This window comes from Lissotriton vulgaris, chromosome 2_1 (genome assembly GCF_964263255.1).
Source record: "Lissotriton vulgaris chromosome 2_1, aLisVul1.2, whole genome shotgun sequence".
In the NCBI taxonomy this organism is placed as follows: domain Eukaryota; kingdom Metazoa; phylum Chordata; class Amphibia; order Caudata; family Salamandridae; genus Lissotriton; species Lissotriton vulgaris.
In genome coordinates this window covers 1,938,380,937-1,938,400,140 of record NC_141687.1, presented here as the reverse complement: position 1 = coordinate 1,938,400,140, position 19,204 = coordinate 1,938,380,937, and the positions used below count along the sequence as shown (strand labels likewise).

Below are 19,204 nucleotides of genomic sequence, written 5' to 3'. Positions count from 1 at the left end.
GCTAAGCACCACTCCATGCACACCGCCAGCCAAGCACCACTCTGCCCACACCGCCAGCCAAGCGCCAGCCTACCACACTGCCATCACATTTTGAATTTTTTTACACAAAAAAAAATGATTGCAAATAGATAAAAATCTAGTAACACAAAATCTAAATACATTGCACAAATGCCAACCCTAAAAAAGAATACAAATTATTTAAAAAACACAGACCAGGCAGTACATTTTACCACTTATGGATATTCCCAAAAATTATTTTGTGTGTGGTAAGCTCTATAACAAGCAGACACACAATCCAGGGTTAGAAGGACACCCAGGACAGTAAAGACGAGACTCCTTCTGCAAACCTCTTCGCCAACAGACTCTACATCTCCTAGTGGGAAAGTCTTTTGTAGATGTGGGAGGAATATAATCAGGAAAGTGGCGATCGGGTGTCCAGTAAAGACGAGACTCCTTCTGCAAACCTCTTCGCCAACAGACTCTACATCTCCAAGTGGGAAAGTCTTTTGTAGATGTGGGAGGAATGTAATCAGGAAAGTGGCGATCTTTCAATCGAGCCACATCCTCCACCACTCCAAATCTAGGAACACTTACTTGCTCCACAACAACAAGGCTAGATATCACAGAGTGCTGAAACTGAAGAAATATCAACTTTGACCCAGGAGAACACTCCTTGAACACAATAAAAGCCTTGAAAGTTGCTAAGTTGAAAAAATGGATGGCCAACTTCTTATACCAAACATAAGCCTTCCGAATAGCAGTGTAAGGTTCCAACCTCTGATCTACTCTGTCAACACCACCCATGTGCTTATTGTCCTCCTGAATGCACACAGGTTTGTGCACTTCAGCAACCTGACCCCAAACTGGCAGAGGTCAAGTACTCTCATCATGGATGGTAGTCAGCATGTACACACCCCTCCTGTCCACAAATTTCACAGCTAGTATTTCGCCACAGCATAAGGAACTGCACTGACCCCTCTGAAGTTTCTTGCAAACAACTCATTTGGAAAACCTTTGCAGTTAGAGCGGATTGTGCCACATGCAAAAGTGTCCACTTTAAACATTTCCTTAAACAATTGCACAGCAGTGTGGAAGTTATCAAGGTGCAAATGGTGGCCTCTGTTGAACAGTCTTCTAGCAAGACCCCACACAATTTTGTCTGACACTCCAAAAGTGGACGGACAACCAGGGGGGTCAATAGTGGAATCTCTACCAGTGTACACCCGAAAGTTAAAAACATACCCTGTCTTACTCTCAGACAACATATACAGTTTAATTCCATAGCGTGCCATCTTGCTAGGGATGTACTGCCTAAAAACCAAACGACCCTTGAACAAAACCAAAGGCTCATCAATAGAAATTTCTTTCCCAGGAATGTAAATCTCTGAAAATCGATCAACAAAGTAATCAAGAACAGGCCGAATCTTAAAAAGACGGTCACAGTCAGGGTGACTACGTGGCAACGCCAAAGAATTATCCTCAAAATGCAACATGCATAGCAAAAGTAAATACCGATCACGAGTTGGCTGGAAATATGGCTGTTGCCATCAAGGGACTGGTAGACCAATATGAAGCCAGGTTCGGCTTCTTTAACAAACCCATCAATAAAGTCAATCCCAAAGACTTCTTCAGCTCTTTCAGATTTGTTGGAGTCCACCGGGTAGCTCTAGAGTGGGGCCTAAGTTTGTCACTGTTGACCCTCAAAAACTGTTCAGCATACAAATTAGTCTGCTCAACAATGTCACCCAATAACACATCATCCATAAATAACTGAAAATACCGTATAGGCAAAATGTTTTCACAATCCACTCTACACCCTGCATCACCGCTATAGGCAGGCAACACAGGCTGCACCATGTTAGGATCAACCCAGAGTCCAACACTTCCAAGAGGAAGACTAGCAGCCTCAGGCTGCAATCCAGCTGCCCCTTGCACCATCGGCACAGCAGGGTCCTCCTCTAACACAGGCCCTTCATCTGCACTGTGAGTACCTTCATCATCCGATGATTCCATGTGGAGAGAAAACTCACTGCCAGAATCTTCCACTCCCTCCTCTCCTTCAGACAGTCATAATCCGGCTCAGAGGAAGACTCGAGAAGCATACCAACCACCTGCTGAGCAGTCATTCTACGGCTAGCCACAATGATTTCTAATAAAAGTAAATTGTCACACAAGTCAACAACAACAATCACTATGTAAAATAAACAATGAACAAAATTCACCTTTATCAAAAATACCTATACACTGTAAAACAAAACCACTCACTTGCCTGAAGCAGCTAAACTCAACACCACATGCTCTGCACAAACACAATATGGATCAACAATAACCCACTAAAAAGAAAGAGAAAAAAAAATACACATAAGACAATGCAAAACACATCACAAAGAATTTCATGCTCAAAACAGTAACTAAATGCCACCATGACACCGCTTACAAAAAAAAATTACATACATTACAATATAACTCATTTGGAGTACATACAACAAAAATAATTTTTCTTACCTAAAAAATGCAAGTACACAAAACTGCAGAATAACCACTGTCAAAACCGCAAACAGGAAGCAAAAGCTTTACACTAGATTTAAAAAGAAGAAAAAAAAATAGATTCACATATTTAAAAAAAACACCAGTCCACCTGCAAAGCTAAGGGGTAGGTGGGCCTAACAGTATACAATCAAAAGGGGAGCAACCCCTTGCCCATGAGGCCACCCCCCACCAAAACAAACATTTTAAAAATGCTGGTGTCTTGTGGCTTCTGCCCCCCTTGAGGACATATGGGACTAAACACATTCTGCTACTCTACCACTCAAAGAGGCAGTAAAGGCCACAATCATCCTCCCATAAAGGGGGAACGACCCATTTTCAAGGGGCGGATCCCCAGCATAAAAATAGGCACTGGTGCCCTAGTGACCCATAAAAAAACCAGCAAAACTGCCCTTCAAGACAACACCAAAAGGGGGATGATGGACGGAGTCCTTGAGCAAATCTAACACTCACCCCCAGTCAACTGATCTTGGTTTAATCCATCATCATTATTTAGCTCAATTCACCAACCCAGGTTAGACATGGCCGAATACAAATTAGACTGACCCTTTGCACTTTGATTGCCCGAAGTTGGCAGAGGTGGGTCCCTTGCTCACTTTGCCACTGGACTCAAGCTAACCTGGCTGATAACGGCTGATTAGCCAGTAACCAGTCCCATTTTGGATGATTCCGGGCCAGGTAAGATATGGCTTGGCAGTTCGGGCTGGACGGCTCCCATGAAGCATAAGGTCAGACTAATTCGCATATGGCCATGTCTGAACTGGGGTGCTGGAGTGAGCTACACCAGCTAAAATATAACATCATGGGCAAAATATATGCACCAAAAAAGGGGAGTGACCCTTGCCCAAGGGGCCACTCCCCACTAGATTTACTCAATTGGCACAGTCTGCCACATACATTTAAAAAAATTAAAATTTGCAACAAAGCAAAAAGGATGGCCCCCAAAAGGGTAGCGACCCTTACCTAAGGGGTCACTACCCAAAACAAAAAACAAAAAATATGGGTGTCCTAAAATGGCCCCCAAGGGGAGTGACCCTTGCCCAAGGGTCCACTCCCCAGCATATCCTAAAATTTAAAATAAATTTGCCCCCCCAGGGGGGCAGACAAAGCCTTCAATATTGCCCCCAAAAGGGGAGCGACCCTTGTCCAAGGTGTCACTCCCCAAAACAAAAACAAAAAATGTGGGCTTCCTAAAATGGCCCCCAAAGGGAGTGACCCTTGCCAAAGGGGCCACTCCCCAAAACAAACAAAAAACAATAGGCCTCGCAAAATGGCCCCCAAATGAGAGTGACCCTTGCCCAAGGGGCCAGTCCCCTACGCATTGCCAAAATGTGTCTTTTACTTATTTAAATTATTAATCTGTCCACCCCCCCCAGGGGCACTTAATTTGGCTTTGTCTACCCCCATGGGGGTAGACAAAAGGGGGAGCGACCCTTCCCCAAGGGGCCGCTCCCCCAGCGAACAATCCTTGGCAATTCGAAATAAATAAATAAAAAAATCCCTGGTGTCTAGTGGGTATACCTGCTGCACGATTGCACGATCGTGCAGCAGGAATGCTGAAAGAGACATCGAGGGAAAGGGAAACCCTTTCCTTTCCCCCGATGCCTCTTTCATTTCCATCCCCCTTCCCCAGCCCAAAAACTCACCTCTTTCTCCTCCGACACGCAGGAAGCAAATGGCTTCCCTGTGCGTCGGAGGAGAAAGGGAACCTCCAATGACGTCAGCGCACCTCGCGCGCTGACGTCATTGATGACGCTGGCGGGGGGCGGGGGGAGACAGGGGAAGGTCTTCCCATGCCTCCCCCGTACAAACAAAATAGATCGGGTGCCCACTGGGGGAGCACCAGCGCTCCCCCCATGGGTGGGGCTCATGATGAGCTGAGCCCCCGAGCACTGTATGCCATGATGAGCTCAGCTCGTCATGAGCATACAAGGGGTTAAATAAACAGTCGGATTCCCCTGCTCCGCACCAGTTCTAAGTCAGCTGCTAGGCGCCGGCCGAGGCAGAACGCCTCCCGGGGAGGGAGCACGGGGAGAGGCGACCACCGCAGCTGGGGCAATCCACAGGAAGGGCCCGGCTCGCGTCCAGAGTCGCCGCCGCCCCGGAGGGAGGCACCTCGTCCAGCCGCGGCACGCGCCCAGCCCACTTCGCACCCCAGCCCTTAGAGCCAATCCTTATCCCAAAGTTATGGATCTGACTTGTCGACTTCCCTTACCTACATTGTTCCAACATGCCAGAGGCTGTTCACCTTGGAGACCTGCTGTGGATATTGGTACGGCCCAGCGAGAGATTTACACCATCTCCCCCGGATTTTCAAGGACCAGCGAGGGCTCAACGGATGCCGCCGGAACCGCGACGCTTTCCAAGGCTCGGGCTCTTCTCTCGGGGTGAACCCATTCCAGGGCGCCCTGCCCTTCACAAAGAAAAGAGAACTCTCCCCGGGGCTCCCGCCGGCTTCTCCGGGATAGTTTGCGTTACCGCACTGGACTCCGTGAGGGCACCCGTCTCCGCCACTCCGTGTTCGGGGATCTGAACCCAACTCCCTTTTGATCGGCCGAGGGCAACGGAGGCCATCGCCCGTCCCTTCTGAACGGCGCTCGCCCATCTCTTAGGACCGACTGACCCATGTTCAACTGCTGTTCACATGGAAGGAACCCTTCTCCACTTTGGCCTTCAAAGTTCTCGTTTGAATATTTGCTACTACCACCAAGATCTGCAACTGCAGCGGCTCCACCCGGGCCCTAGCCCCGGGCTTCCGTGCTCACCGCAGCGGCCCTCCTACTCGTCACAGCTCACGCCCCGCGGCTCTCAGCGCCAACGATGGCCGGGTATGGGCCGGACGCTACAGCGCCATCCATTTTCAGGGCTAGTTGATTCGGCAGGTGCGTTGTTACACACTCCTTAGTGGATTCCGACTTCCATGGCCACCGTCCTGCTGTCTATATCAACCAACACCTTTTCTGAGGTCTGATGAGCGTCTGCATCGGGCAGCTTAAACCAGCGTTCGGTTCATCCCGCAGTGCCAGTTCTGCTTACCAAAAGTGGCCCACTAGGCACTCTCATTCCATGCCCATCTCCACGCCAGCGAGCCGGGCTTCTTACCCATTTAAAGTTTGAGAATAGGTTGAGATCAATTCGGCCCCAAGACCTCTAATAATTCGCTTTACCAGATAAAACTAGGGGTTCGAAGCGCCAGCTATCCTGAGGGAAACTTCGGAGGGAACCAGCTACTAGATGGTTTGATTAGTCTTTCTCCACTATAACTAGGTCGGACAACTGATTTGCATGTCAGGACCCCTACGGATCTCCACCAGAGTTTCCTCTGGCTTCACCCTGCCCAGGCATAGTTCACCATCTTTCGGGTCCTATCACGCACGCTCATGCACCACCTTCCCGACGGAGCGGGTGAGACGTGCCAGTGGTGTGGCCGCCGCTGGGAGCGCGGCGGGATCCCACCTCAGCCGGCGCGCACCGGCCCTCACCTTCATTGCCCCACAGGGTTTTGCTCGGCCCTCCGACTCGCGCACGTGTTAGACTCCTTGGTCTGTGTTTCAAGACGAGTCAGGTGGGTAACCGACATCGCCGCAGACCCCTGGCGCCGGGCGTGGGCTTCCCCGCCCGGCGGCGCGACGCGGTCGGGGCGCACTGAGACCCGTCCACCCCAGTCTACAGGCCCCGCCCCCCCTTCAACCGAGGGGCGGCCGGGGATGGGTGCCCGGGGTAGGGCACGGAGGCGATCGGATCTCCCTTGGCCCCGCAGACACGTCAAAGCTGCTGCCAGGGGGCTATAACACCCTCCGCCGGAGCGGAGGGCCACCTGCCACCCCGATGCCTTCCCAGCCGACCCGGAGCCGGTCGCGGCGCACCACCGCGAAGGAAATGCACCCTTCAGGGGCTGGGTAGGGCCCGGGCCCCGGTGCTGCGGAGGGGATCCAGAACTCCCGGGCCACCGACCTTCCCGCCGTGTTGAATCCTCCGGGCAGACTGCACAGACCCCACCCGTTTACCTCTTGACGGTTTTATGCCCTCTTGAACTCTCTCTTCAAAGTTCATTTCAACTTTCCCTTACGGTACTTGTTGGCTATCGGTCTCACGCCCGTATTTAGCCTCACATGGAGTTTACCACCCGCTTTGGGCTGCATTCCCAAGCAACCCAACTCCGAGAAGACTCGATCCTGGTGCGCCGGGGGCCGCTACCGGCCTAACACCGTCCGCGAGGTGAGCCTCGCTCAGAAGGACTTGGGCCCCCTGAGCGACGCCGGGGAGTCGGTCTTCTGTACGCCACATTTCCCGTGCCCACCGCCTGCCGGGGATTCGGCGCTGGGCTCTTCCCTCTTCACTCGCCGTTACGGGGGGAATCCTGGTTAGTTTCTTTTCCTCTGCTTAGTAATATGCTTAAATTCAGCGGGTCGCCACGTCTGATCTGAGGTCGTAGTCGGAAGAATGATGCCGGAGCGTCAAAGGGGGCTGCCGGGGAGAGGCCAGGCCCCTGCCATAGCAGGGGTCTGGTGTACCTGGCAGCATGCGCCCTCTTTCCCCGGATCACATCCGGAAGGGCTTTGCCTTCTCCGGGAAATCGGCCACGGAGGTGGGCGCCCGAGGCGCGTGCGTGCGGGCAGCCGGTGGGACACCACAGACAGCCTCACACGGCAGGCAGCCAGGTGCCCCAGGACGGGCCGGATCCAAGGCGGACCAGTCGCCAGGCCCCTTCTCGGGGCCAGGCGCGGCATACCTCCGCGGCAGGACCTAGCGAGGGACCCTGCCATAGGGCGATCAGGGGTCTGAACTTGTGGGGGGATGAAGGGGTAGTGGAGCTAACCCTGCGACGGCCCCAGCCGCGTCCCGGGGAAGCTCCAGGGCAATTAACGATCAAACGACCCTTAGACAGGCGTAGCCCCGAGAGGAACCTGGGCCCGCAAGGTGCGTTCGAAGTGTCGATGATCAATGTGTCCTGCAATTCACACTAATTCCCACAGCTAGCTGCATTCTTCATCAACGTGCGAGCCCAGTGATCCACCGCCAAGAGTCACAGGCAACTTTTCGAAAACGTTTGCCCACCTCCAGGTGCAGGAGAGGCGGGAGGAAGGCGACACCGTCCGTCCGCCGCCCGCACGGCAAGACGGCCCCAGTGCCCCGTTCAAGGCTTCCCCTTTGGGAGTCAGACTGCACCATTGGGAGACAAAAACACTGCCAGGCGCTCGGCAAAGAAGGAAGGGGGCTCCCAGTGCGTTGGGTGCAGGCAGCCCCACAGCTGCTGGTTCCTTCCAGGGTAACCATGAGGGACCACGCGAGTCTTCTAACCCCTCAGCCTAGCCACAAGGGACCATGTCGAACCGGGTACCTGGCAACGAGGGAGGGTCGCTCTACCTGCATGTCAGCCGCCCGCCGCCAGGCTGCCTCGAGCCATGCTGTGTGGCTGGCGATTAGGCCACCACCGCCCTTGCCCGGGTCGGAGGCGCTGGAAGGGAAGAGCCAGGCGGCTTCTCCCATCCCGCATGCCTCCCAGCGAGAGGAGCCAAGGTCCCCTCGTAGGCCCTTTGCCCCTTCTCTTCTAGGCCGCCCTGCTGTGCGAGAAGGGCCACTTCCCGGTCGCCCTAAATCCGGCCGGGCTGGGACTCGGCGTGGGAGGGCCCAGCCGGCGCCAGGGCCTTTTCGAAGGAGGGGGTGGTACCAGCCCGGGGATGCAATGCCATTCGGTTTCCCCCCACCCGAGGGGACGTCATGCCGGGTGAACTTGGATTCCGTCTCGGAGGGGGAAAGAGATCACCCCCTGCCATCTCCAGTCCCTCACACATCGGTTGGGCCGTCCCCGGGGGGAAGATGCCCTCCGAAGTCCCGGTCCTCACCCAAGCGCCTCATGTGGCCGCGGACCGCTCGGCCGGCCAGGGCACGCCAGGGCAGGGCCGAGCCCTGTGCCTACGGTGTGTGCTTTCAGGAGGCGGCCGAAGGCTTCGGGCTGGCGCCGTTGGTCGCTCGGGCCGCTCCAAGGTTAATGATCCTTCTGCAGGTTCACCTACGGAAACCTTGTTACGACTTTTACTTCCTATAGATAGTCAAGTTTGATCGTCTTCTTGGCGTTCCGCCAGGGCAGTTGCAGACTCCGGCGGGACCGATCCGAGGACCTCACTAAACCATCCAATCGGTAGTAGTGACGATCGGTGTGTACAAAATGCAGGGACTTAATCAATGCGAGCTTATGACCCGCACTTACTGGGAATTCCTCATTCATGGGAAATAATTGCAATCCCTATCACGAACGGGGTTCAGTGGGTTACCCGCACCTGTCTGCGATGGGTAGACACATGCTGATCCGTTCAGTGTAGCGCGCGTGCAGCCCCGGACATCTAAGGGCATCACAAACCTGTTATTGCTCGATCTTGTGTGGCTGAACGCCACTTGTCCCTCTAAGAAGTTGGACGCCGACCGCTGGGGGTCTCGTAACTAGTTAGCATGGAGGAGTCTCGTTCGTTATCGGAATTAACCAGACAAATCGCTCCACCAATTAAGAACGGCCATGTACCACCACCCTCAGAATCGAGAAAGAGCTATCAATCTGTCAATTCTTTCTGTGTCCGGGCCGGGTGAGGTATCCCGTGTTGAGTCAAATTAAGCCACAGGCTCCACTCCTGGTGGTGCCCTTTGGTCAATTCCTTTAAGTTTCAGCTTTGCAGCCATACTCCCCCTGGAACCCAAAGACTTTGGTTTACCAGAAGCTGCTCGGCGGGTCATGGGAATAACGCCGCCGGATCGCTAGTCGGCATTGTTTATGGTCGGAACTACGACGGTATCTGATCATCTTTGAACCTCCGACTTCCGTTCTTGATTAATGAAAACATTCATGGCAAATGCTTTCGCTTTGGTTCGTCTTGCGCCGGTCCAAGAATTTCACCTCTAGCGGCACAATACGAATGCCCCCGGCCGTCCCTCTTAAATAGTTTTTTCGATAACACGTAGGTTTAATTCTCTTGTCCTGCAAAATCAAGTGAAATCATTAAACCGTAATCACAAACCTTTTGCATTTGTCCAATTTCCTAATAAAGTATTCTCAAAGTATTTTGACTTGTCGTTACCTTTTGATGAATGGTAATTATTCTTACCACTAAACTATAATGCCCGGAGAATACTCTTTAGATTTTGTACTATAAACAATGGTCCTTGTAGAATATTCTCAGAGTTCGTATTGTAAACAATAGTTCTTGTAGATTGGTTGTCACCTATTTAGTTCAAAATTAACGTTGGTTATGCGCTCCAAATGCGCTACAGTCTAGTTTATTTAAAGATTCTTAAAATGCACTCACCGATCGTTCTTTCAGGGAAGAATTTCACATTCGAAAATTCAGTGATTCACTTATTTCTTGGCTGTTGTTTACCTTTCTGGTTCGGCGAACCGGAAACAAATGCGGAGTTCCTGACGTCCGCGAGAAGAAAATACTGCCCCTTAAGGTGAAGAGATGGAGAGGTAAAGAGGCAGCGACCGAAGATGCTGGGAAGCCGGGAACTGGAGACGTGACACACCGAAAGCTGGAGATCACAGATAAGAGGCTTCTTGTGACGAGATAAAGCACTGAATGATACCCGGGAGCGGTTTCAATAGCTGTTGATCGCTCTCGTATGAGGCTTGAGCTCCTATTGCTTTACCTGCACGTGAATGTAAATGTGAACTAGTTCAAGCTGCCTTCCACGTTTTAGCAGTGGAAGATTCTGCATAGTGTTGACGCGCGCAATGTTAATTTTTGGCAGTTTAAAACGTGAACATGTGCCATGGTAATACTTTACAGTTATTTAAACATGCAGGTTGAAAAGATTTCCATGAGCATGTCCCAATGCTTGATAGTGATTGAGTCCATTGTCCATAATAAAACCTATTTTCTTGAACAATTATATAATTAAAACATTACCACTTTTAAGACAAACACATGTGCTTATGATACTATGAAAGGGGGAATAACCAGAATATCTTCAAGAGAAATTATAGGAACCTTTTAAAATATCTTTGGGGTGTTATTCCTGAAAGCCATGACAGAGGGAGTACAACACCTGCACCTGTGTGGGTATTTCATTGATGCGCAGGATTCTGGCTTGAAGGTGTCTATGAGGTCTAGGATGACAGTACTACTCAGCCTGTACTGGTCAGAAATCTCTTCCATTGTCTTGTCAAACAATGTCAGCCTGACTCGGAAAATTCTCTCCTGTCTCCGCCTCCTCTGCTGAGCAGCTAGTATCCACATCCTCCTCGCTATCACGTACAAGGTTGCCATTGTGGAAAGATTTCAGATGCATTCTGGACCAGTTTTTATAGGTTAGGCCTGTTTATCACCTGGTTCTGATTAGTGATAAATTGCATGCACAAATGAGCCAATTTGCTCATTTTCGCCATTTGTGAATGGTCTAAACATTGTCATTTGCAACTCACAAATTGTGAGTCGCTATTTTTCGAACGCAAACACCGGTCACATTTTTTGCAAGTCGGTATTCATTTGCATCGCAATTTTGTAATTTGTAGGTGCCTTTCATACATTGCACATGACAATTTTTGCATGCGCAAATCGTTTTGCGACCAATTTTGCACTCGCAAAATGGTAGTACATCTGGGCCAATATGTTTTCTTTTTCTATAAAAATTTCCACTGTGCACTTGAGAACCATTACCAGTCCACCCAAGTCTATCCTCCTCAGAGGTCATACTCAGAGGTCAAAAGATCGCCTCTAATTTTGTCTCCATATTGTCATTAAGTTAAGAGGAAAAATTCTGCAACATATTATTGATTTTATTCTCTAAGGAAACTTGCTTTCCATTTTGTGCACTACATTTAGACATTTCCCATATCTCACCTATTTCCAAGCAAAAATATTATTAAACTGTAAGCACCACTTAACTATAAAATATCAAAGTAGACCAAATATTGGGTAAAACTATTTCCCCACAAACCAGTATCCAAAAATCAGTCTCTCACCAAAACTCACTTCCTATGTAATGATTGACTGACAACTCATCTCAGCTGTGTATTAATAAATTAATAAAAAACTGGCTCAATTCCTTAAACTTTCCCGACCTGGCAAAGTTAAAGTCCTATTAATTTCTTTTACTGCTTTTCCAGTCTTCTAAAATAGGCACACGCGCATCAAATGATACATGAGGTGGGCATGCCCTACGTAAATAGCCCTTTGTCTATTTTCCCAATCCTGTTGTCTTAGGTGAGTGCTGCTGTCGCGTATATATGCAGCAGGTACTACAAGCAGCCGGAGGGCCCGTGCTCAGTCTGCGTCATCGGAGCACAGCACACAGCAGCGAGTGTTCACCTTAGACTGCAGCCTCTGACAGTACTTAAGACAGAGGTCTTCAATCTGTGGGGCGCGACCCCCAGGGGGGGGGCCTGGAGTCCTGGGAAAGGGGTCGCGCATTTCCAGGCCTAACTTCGGCCTTGAATGCAAAATGTGCTTTTCCTTTTGGACAAACACAACCGCGCTGTTAAAATGCTTCAGCTGACATGAATTGTGTGTCATGTGCTGTAAAACTAAGAGGCCCAACAGACAGGTAAAACAATCCTTGAACTAAGCCTTCATATCACGGTTCCTGCTTGCAAATATGTGTTTTTTTGTGTGGTGGTTAGCAACTGTGCTGTGAAGTGAGTGCTTTTAACGAAAACAGTATTTACACAGCGCTTAGTACCCCTGAAAAGGTACTGAAGGGACAGTCATGCAAAAAAAATGCATTATTTACTGGCTGATATTACACTAATCTACATTTTGGAAGCAAGAATATAATAATGACTTATAAATTCACAGAGCTTTCTGTCACAGGCTGTGACCTCAAAGCACTAAAAATACACAAGTCACTATTTTCCACTGCACCAACCAATTTTAATTCTGTGGCTCTCTGGTTACACACTGACCTATGCAGTGCATTAAATAATAGAGGTTATATAATGTACTGTATAGTGAGTGCATTTACCATTGAGTAACAACTTTTTAAATGTATTTTTCATTTAAGCTACCCATTATTTTGTATGTAGCTACCTGATGGTGAAAGACCTAAAAATGAACAAAATATATTAGGGCTGTTTTATGAGAGGCTTGCGCCACTGAAGCGTCATTTTTTTATAGCTTCGGCGGCACAAGCATCTAAATCATATCGATGAGGCGAGGCGAAGTCATCCTGCATGGCTTTGCATGGCCTCATAGATATGGAGTAAGACAAAACAGCGCAAGTCGCTGCATTGCCTTACTCTATGTCAAGTAGGCATTCCATAGGCATTACGGTGGGTTTTCCCACACAACGCCCATGGATTTTGACGCTGCCCCAGATTTACTAAACCATGTAAACCTGGGGCAGTGCCAAACCTTACACCTCCCTACAGCAGGCGTGACGAGGGGAAATGTTTTCATTTCTCCTCGTTTTTTCCTCTTTCCATGTGTGCTGCATTCTGCAACACACATGGAAAGAGGAAAACCCCTCTCAGGATTGTTTTTGTGCAGGACGATGCCCCTTCTTCCACAAAAACCATCCGGCCTATGTTGGCGCTAGGCAGCAATTTGTGTGCCAACATAGGGGGAAATTTCATAAATAAGGTGCATTCCTGCCCTTTCACATTGGCCTTGGGCAGCGCTGCAAGAAGACTTGCGGCGCCGCCCTACGCCAGTGTCTCATAAATGAGCCCCCTTGTTTTTAGTCAAACCTTTGACCACGCCCCAACCACTGACCTTTGGTTTTCTAAACACGGTTTAATTTATTTCCCCAATGCATAAATGATTTGCTGGGGGAATTGGAGGCCTTTATGGTTGTCGATAGTTAGCAATAACGAGGAGGCTCAAGTTCTAGACATTTTCGTCAGGAGGGGGTCCTTGCGCCTAAAAGTTTTTGACAGGGGGGTCTCGGAATCAGAAAGTTTGAAGACCTCTGACTTAAGACCACACAACACTCCACGTTGCCCAGCCTCTCGCTTCCCCCAACGAAAGATCTTGCAGTTTTGGCAGGTATTTCGAAAGCAATATCTTATTATCACAAAAATAAGAAAATTTACCTAAGCTAATCATAATACCCTCATATTTACTAATAAATATATCAATATTTTTTCCTTCTGAAAAAGTTAACCTAATCCAGTCATACAGTCAACGCACCGAAACATCAAAATTCTACAACATATTCAATTACAACATCAAATGTTTGTTAGACAGCTCTTCTGACCCTCTTAAGATTAGTAAATGGTGTACTACTAAAATGTATTTTACATACAGAGACTGTTCTTATCTGCAGGGAGCAGCAGTAAAAAAGGAAGATAGCTGGGGATTCTAGCCTTTTATAATGTTGAAACTTGTGTTACAGTTCTTAAAGGGGTGCTGTGAGTGGTGGCAGTAGAAGTTCTCAGTAATAATAGCCTCCAGTTTGCCATAAAATCAAAGATGCCATTTAGCTAAATGACTGAGCCAACACAATGCCACCCCCAGTCAGTAACTGCCTTCTTTCCAAAAGGGATGCTGAAGATCATTATTTATCAATGAAGAAATGATGGAAGAAATCCATGTCATAGAAACCAAAATTGGCTCATTCTTGATTTATTTTCAATGCACACATTGAAGAGACTCTTATTGAGTGCATTCACCGTTCCAAACATTACTGTTCACAGGCTGAATTGCTCATTAAAATAAGAGAGAAAAATAGATATATTAATAGATAGGGTTTTAGCTTCTTCCAATTATGATGGTTAAATGCACCTTTCCACTCTTGCATGTTTCATTTGCTGCAGAATGTACGTTCCATTTATCTCCTGCTGTGCTGTACTGTGCCTGCCTCGCAATCATTATACCTACTGTAAGCATTACCAGTATCATTTTCACTTAATGAACATTTTTAAAGAGTGAATCAGAATCATCACTCATGGCTGATATAGAGACACATGTCCATACCATATATTACTAGCACCATGCTCCTCAGGCACGAGATAAAGTGTCCAAGGCGTAACACTTTAAATGGGCCAACATTTGGTCACTGGATCTGTATTAGGGAAATACAACCCTTATGTTTTATTCATTATTTTAGGTTTTTTTGTCTCGCCTTTTTATATTCTCTTTCATATTTTGGCATATACAAAATGTGCTGTTTATTGATGTTTATAGTATAAGCATTACACTGTAATGCTACCAAAAAAGAAATGCTATATTCCCTTTTCTATTCTCTCTCCACCCCATGCTCCACTCTGTAATATTTTGCACATAGTCTCAGCATACCTTTGGCTGAAATTTTCCATTTCCCACTATGGGGTCAGTGCAACCATCCTATTTTGTGGCCGTAAAACCTGTGATACACAAAATCTCACAGTCTGTGATTACAAATGGAGTTATTTACTAGTTACTAAGAGCCAGATATGTACTTTTAGAATAATGATTCCCAAATAGCAATTCTTTCTGATTTGAAATTTAGTAATCAATATTCAAAACGTATGAAAGGTTGATTTACTAATGTGCAAATTCTAGTGGATCAAAAAATCAACCTGTTCATGAAAATAAACCAGTGACATAACAATAATTGAGGGGCCCCTCCGGACTTTATCAGGAGCTGTCCGGCATAAGTGCTGTGCTGAGGGCCCCTCCTGGCGCTTGGGGGCCCTCACCGCCTTCAAGCTTGTCAATCACCAATTGAATTCAAAGTAGGAGGGGTGGAGACAACATTGATTATGTTGTTTGTACTGTATATTATCAAACGAAAAACAAGTACAGCTAGCGATCATACTAATAAGGAAGTCCTCAAAGGTAATTCACCTATCTGCCCCACTGTAACACCGCCGAATTTTCCTGGTAGGGGCAGGTTGTTATCTGATCCCACAAAAGGTGCCCAGCGCCATACCTCTACGACAGCTTTCGATGAATTATCCATCTTGAGTTGGAATATTGCTGGTCTCAATGCTAAAATGAGTATAAAGTCCTGGATTGATTGGGTAACCAGCTTTGATGTTTTAATGCTGCAGGAAACCTGGTGCACAAGATCTTTACTCCTTGAGGGTTATAGCTGTCATAATCTGATTGTTCCTTCCCCTCCCATTGGTCGCCCCAGCGGGGGTTTATCAAGTTGGGTTAAAATCACAGCTGGAGTTAAAACTAAATTACTGCCAACTAATAACAATAATTTCATGGCGTTGAAATATACAGGCCGGTTAAAGCTATGTCTTATTAACTTCTATAATAATGACTTCATAACCCACCCTAATACCAATTTTCTGAAACTGTTTAACTTCATTGATGAAGTCGTGGACGGCCAAAAACATGGCAGATTTGATGGCATTTGTTTGGGAGGCGATTTTAATGCACACATCCACCCTAGAACCCCACCCTGCAGGAGAGGAGAAGACCTATTAGACCTGCTAGCAACACGTGACTTAGCTGATGTAATGGAGAAATTAGATACTGGTGTGAATAATGTACCCGCCCCCACCTATATCGGGCGTGGGAGTTCTACCACCATAGATTACATATTTATTTCATCCCTCCTCGAGGATCTTCTATTGAAATCTGAGGTTATTTCGTCCGCGCATAGTGACCATTATCCAATTTTAATTTGCCCTAAATCAATCAAAACCCTGAGGAATAGAATAGAAATTGGGGCTAAAAACCTAATGGCACCGACAGACAGGTTAAGGGTGGCTTGGAAGGGGATAGCCAACCAGGATGTCCTGGCTAGAGTCATCAAAAACATCCTACTCTAGTCTCTGTGTGTCTATCAACCTCCAGCCCGGGGCCCGATATTGTTAACTCATTTTGGGAGCTGTGTAAGGCAATAAAAACTGAAATCTCCAAACCTGTCCCAGCCAATATTAATAGCAATCCCAGGTGGTTTGACACCTCATGCTCTAAAGCAAACCGGGAACTTAGGACTGCCCTCACTGCTGCACCGCGTCACCCGTCCCTGGTAAAGACGCTGAGATCCAGATATAAACACTGTTTAAAAATTAGATCTGAAGAGCTATTAAAAGACGACTGGGACTCCCTCGTACGCACAGCTGCCTTACGAGACGCTGCACGGTTTTGGAGGGTTGTCAAGAATCTTAGATCACTGGGTTCCAATATCTCCCCTATCAACTGTAATATAACAGGGGATGTGTGGGTTGACCATTTTCCTAAGATATATGATGCCCCTACGTCTGGCAACCCAATCGAAATTGTCCCAGCAATAAAGCCTTTAAACATTCTGTTGTCGGAGGATGCTATCACCGAAAGCGCTGGGAACAAAGCCCCTGGTCCAGATGACCTATCCATCGACCAAATCAAATCTGAACCAGACTTTTGGGCACCTTGTTCTGTAACTTTTTCAATAATTTATCCCTCACCATTGTCCCAGAAACATGGTCTTGCAGTACTATTGTACCAATATTTAAAAAAGGCAATAGACTCGATCCTGGCTGCTACTGCCCCATATCATTAATTGACAACACACTAAAATTCCTAGGCAGGGTCCTTTTTTACAGAATTAGCACTTGGGTGGAAGAAAATACCATCTTACATCCCTGCCAGCTAGGCTTCAGAAGTAAAGTGGGCACGGTGGAGCAGTGCTTGAACCTAAACCTGCATATGGCCAAATATACGATCGCCAAAAAATCACCTTTATATTTTGGTTTTATGGATTTAAGTTCTGCCTTTGATTTTGTTAACCGTTCCCGCTTATGGACAGTCCTGCTGGATTATGGTTTAGATGAATCTTTAGTTTATTTCTTGGCATATCTTCATAGCGACCTGAAAGCACGTGTCCGTATTAATAATGATGGTGAAGTTTCCAATGATATTTTAATCGGCAGGGGGTTCAGACAGGATTGTGTCTTGGCCCCCCGGCTTTTTATTTTGTACATAAATGATCTGAGTGTTTCTTTGGGCAAATTAACCAATGATGTTCCGCAAGTTAATAGCAAACCTGTCCCTGCACTTCTCTATGCGGACGATGCGGTCCTTATGGGCCGCACACCCAATGCCTTGCGAATTTTAATCTTGGGTTTTGTTAAATATATGGCAGACTTGGTCCTCTGCACCAATTTTAAAAAATCATTTATAATGTCCTGCGGCCCTACAAGCTATAAAAAAAGCCATAGTCAATCAGGGGATAACATTTTAAAAAGCACTTGCACTTTCCCTTATCTTGGTTTGTTATTGTCCAACACTGGTTCTTGGCAACCACATGTTGCCCAGGGAAGGAACAAAATGGGTAAGGCCATAAATTCTCTAACCTCCCTTCGCCAACCCAACCAGGCAGACGTGATTGTGTCATTTTTAGAAATCTACAGAATACAATGTTTACCGGTAGGAACCTATGGTGCTGAGGTGTGGGGTTATTCTAACTGCACCCAACTACAGACTGAAGAAAATAGATTTTGCCGGAAGATTTTGGGGGGGTCATTAGTGCACCAACTTACTTCTGTCATAGGGAACTAAACCTCCTTTATATTGAGGACATCATAAGATCCAGACCCCCACTGTTCTGGATAAAAATCTGGTGTAATCCTGCTACCTCTCTGTCACGTGATATTATTATGGACTGTTTAACCCCATGGCTGCTGCGGGGATTTTTGCGCTGTGCTGACTTTGGATTATTTCCATTGTTTCATGACGAACCCCAGCCGTCATCAGCACACGAGCACCGTAGTGCATGACGGCTGGGGTTCGTCACCAGCATGGAAGGGGTTAAACTGTGAGAGGGCTAACTGTATACCTTGGTTTAAGGCTGTGGAAAATAGTTTATCGAGTGTGGGCCTGGGTCATCTTTTTACATCCCCGCAACTGATTTACCACACGCACAAGAACCTAATAAAAAAGGCCCTCTACGATTCCTACCGTAAGGAGAGGCTAAGGCGTGACTCGGTAAAGCCTACTACAATTAGATATATTTCCCTCATGGAGCCAAGTGATAAACCATTTGCTCTGCCTCAGGGCTATCTCTGTTTAAAGTTAGGCAGGTGGAATAGGAGTTTGCTATTTCGGTTCAGGGACGGAAGCATTATAAATTTAATCAGCTTCCCGTTAGGCTTCAACAAACATGTGGAAAATCTAAGCTGTCCCTGTAACCTAGGCGGCAAACAAAGTCTGCGTCATTTTATTTTCTTCTGTGGTTTTTATAGAATGCACTTTCTAATGCCGTATTGTAGAAAAAACGCTCTGACTGATTTTAAATTGGCTTTTAAAGATTTGTTATTGTTAAGGACGGAGGACGCCATCTTTAGAATGAGCTGCTTTCTTAAAGCAGCTGTACGGTCTCGTGCTTCTCTGTTAATTGACTGAAATACCTGCACTATGCACATTTTGCACATTGCTTATTGCACATTGTATATTTTGCACTAATGATTGCATTTTTTGCACATGATAAAGCTGTATATCGCTATGAATCTGTAATCAAGTAGGATGTTATTTGTGTTTTTACTTCTGCTGGATTTTATGTGTACTTTATGTGTACTTTTATGGATGTTTTAAAATCCGAATAAAGATCATTTGACATTTTTACAAGTACAGGTGTTGAAATTGATAAGTGTATTTTTCCTTTTTTTCCAGCCCTGATGACGTCCAAGTGCGGACGGTAAGTGTAGGCTGATGCACTTATGTCATATGAGTTCCTGGATCAAGTGTTTTTGAAAAGATTTATTTTTGAAATAAAAAACAGAATATTTCTACAAAGCAAGCTTGCCTAT

The 19,204-nt window shown here is 47.1% G+C and overlaps 1 non-coding gene and 2 pseudogenes across 1 annotated transcript; all 3 read right to left on the bottom strand.

Moving 5' to 3' along the window:
* Positions 1 to 4,778: 4,778 nt before the first annotated feature.
* On the bottom strand, positions 4,779 to 6,956 carry LOC147733518 (28S ribosomal RNA; annotated as a pseudogene).
* A 465-nt stretch (positions 6,957 to 7,421) lies between these two features.
* On the bottom strand, positions 7,422 to 7,575 carry LOC147733517 (5.8S ribosomal RNA). The gene has a single exon (XR_015308977.1). It is a non-coding gene; the product is annotated as a 5.8S ribosomal RNA (ribosomal RNA).
* Positions 7,576 to 8,537: 962 nt separating this feature from the next.
* LOC147733516 (18S ribosomal RNA) lies at positions 8,538 to 9,723 on the bottom strand (annotated as a pseudogene).
* Between the last annotated feature and the right edge of the window lie 9,481 nt (positions 9,724 to 19,204).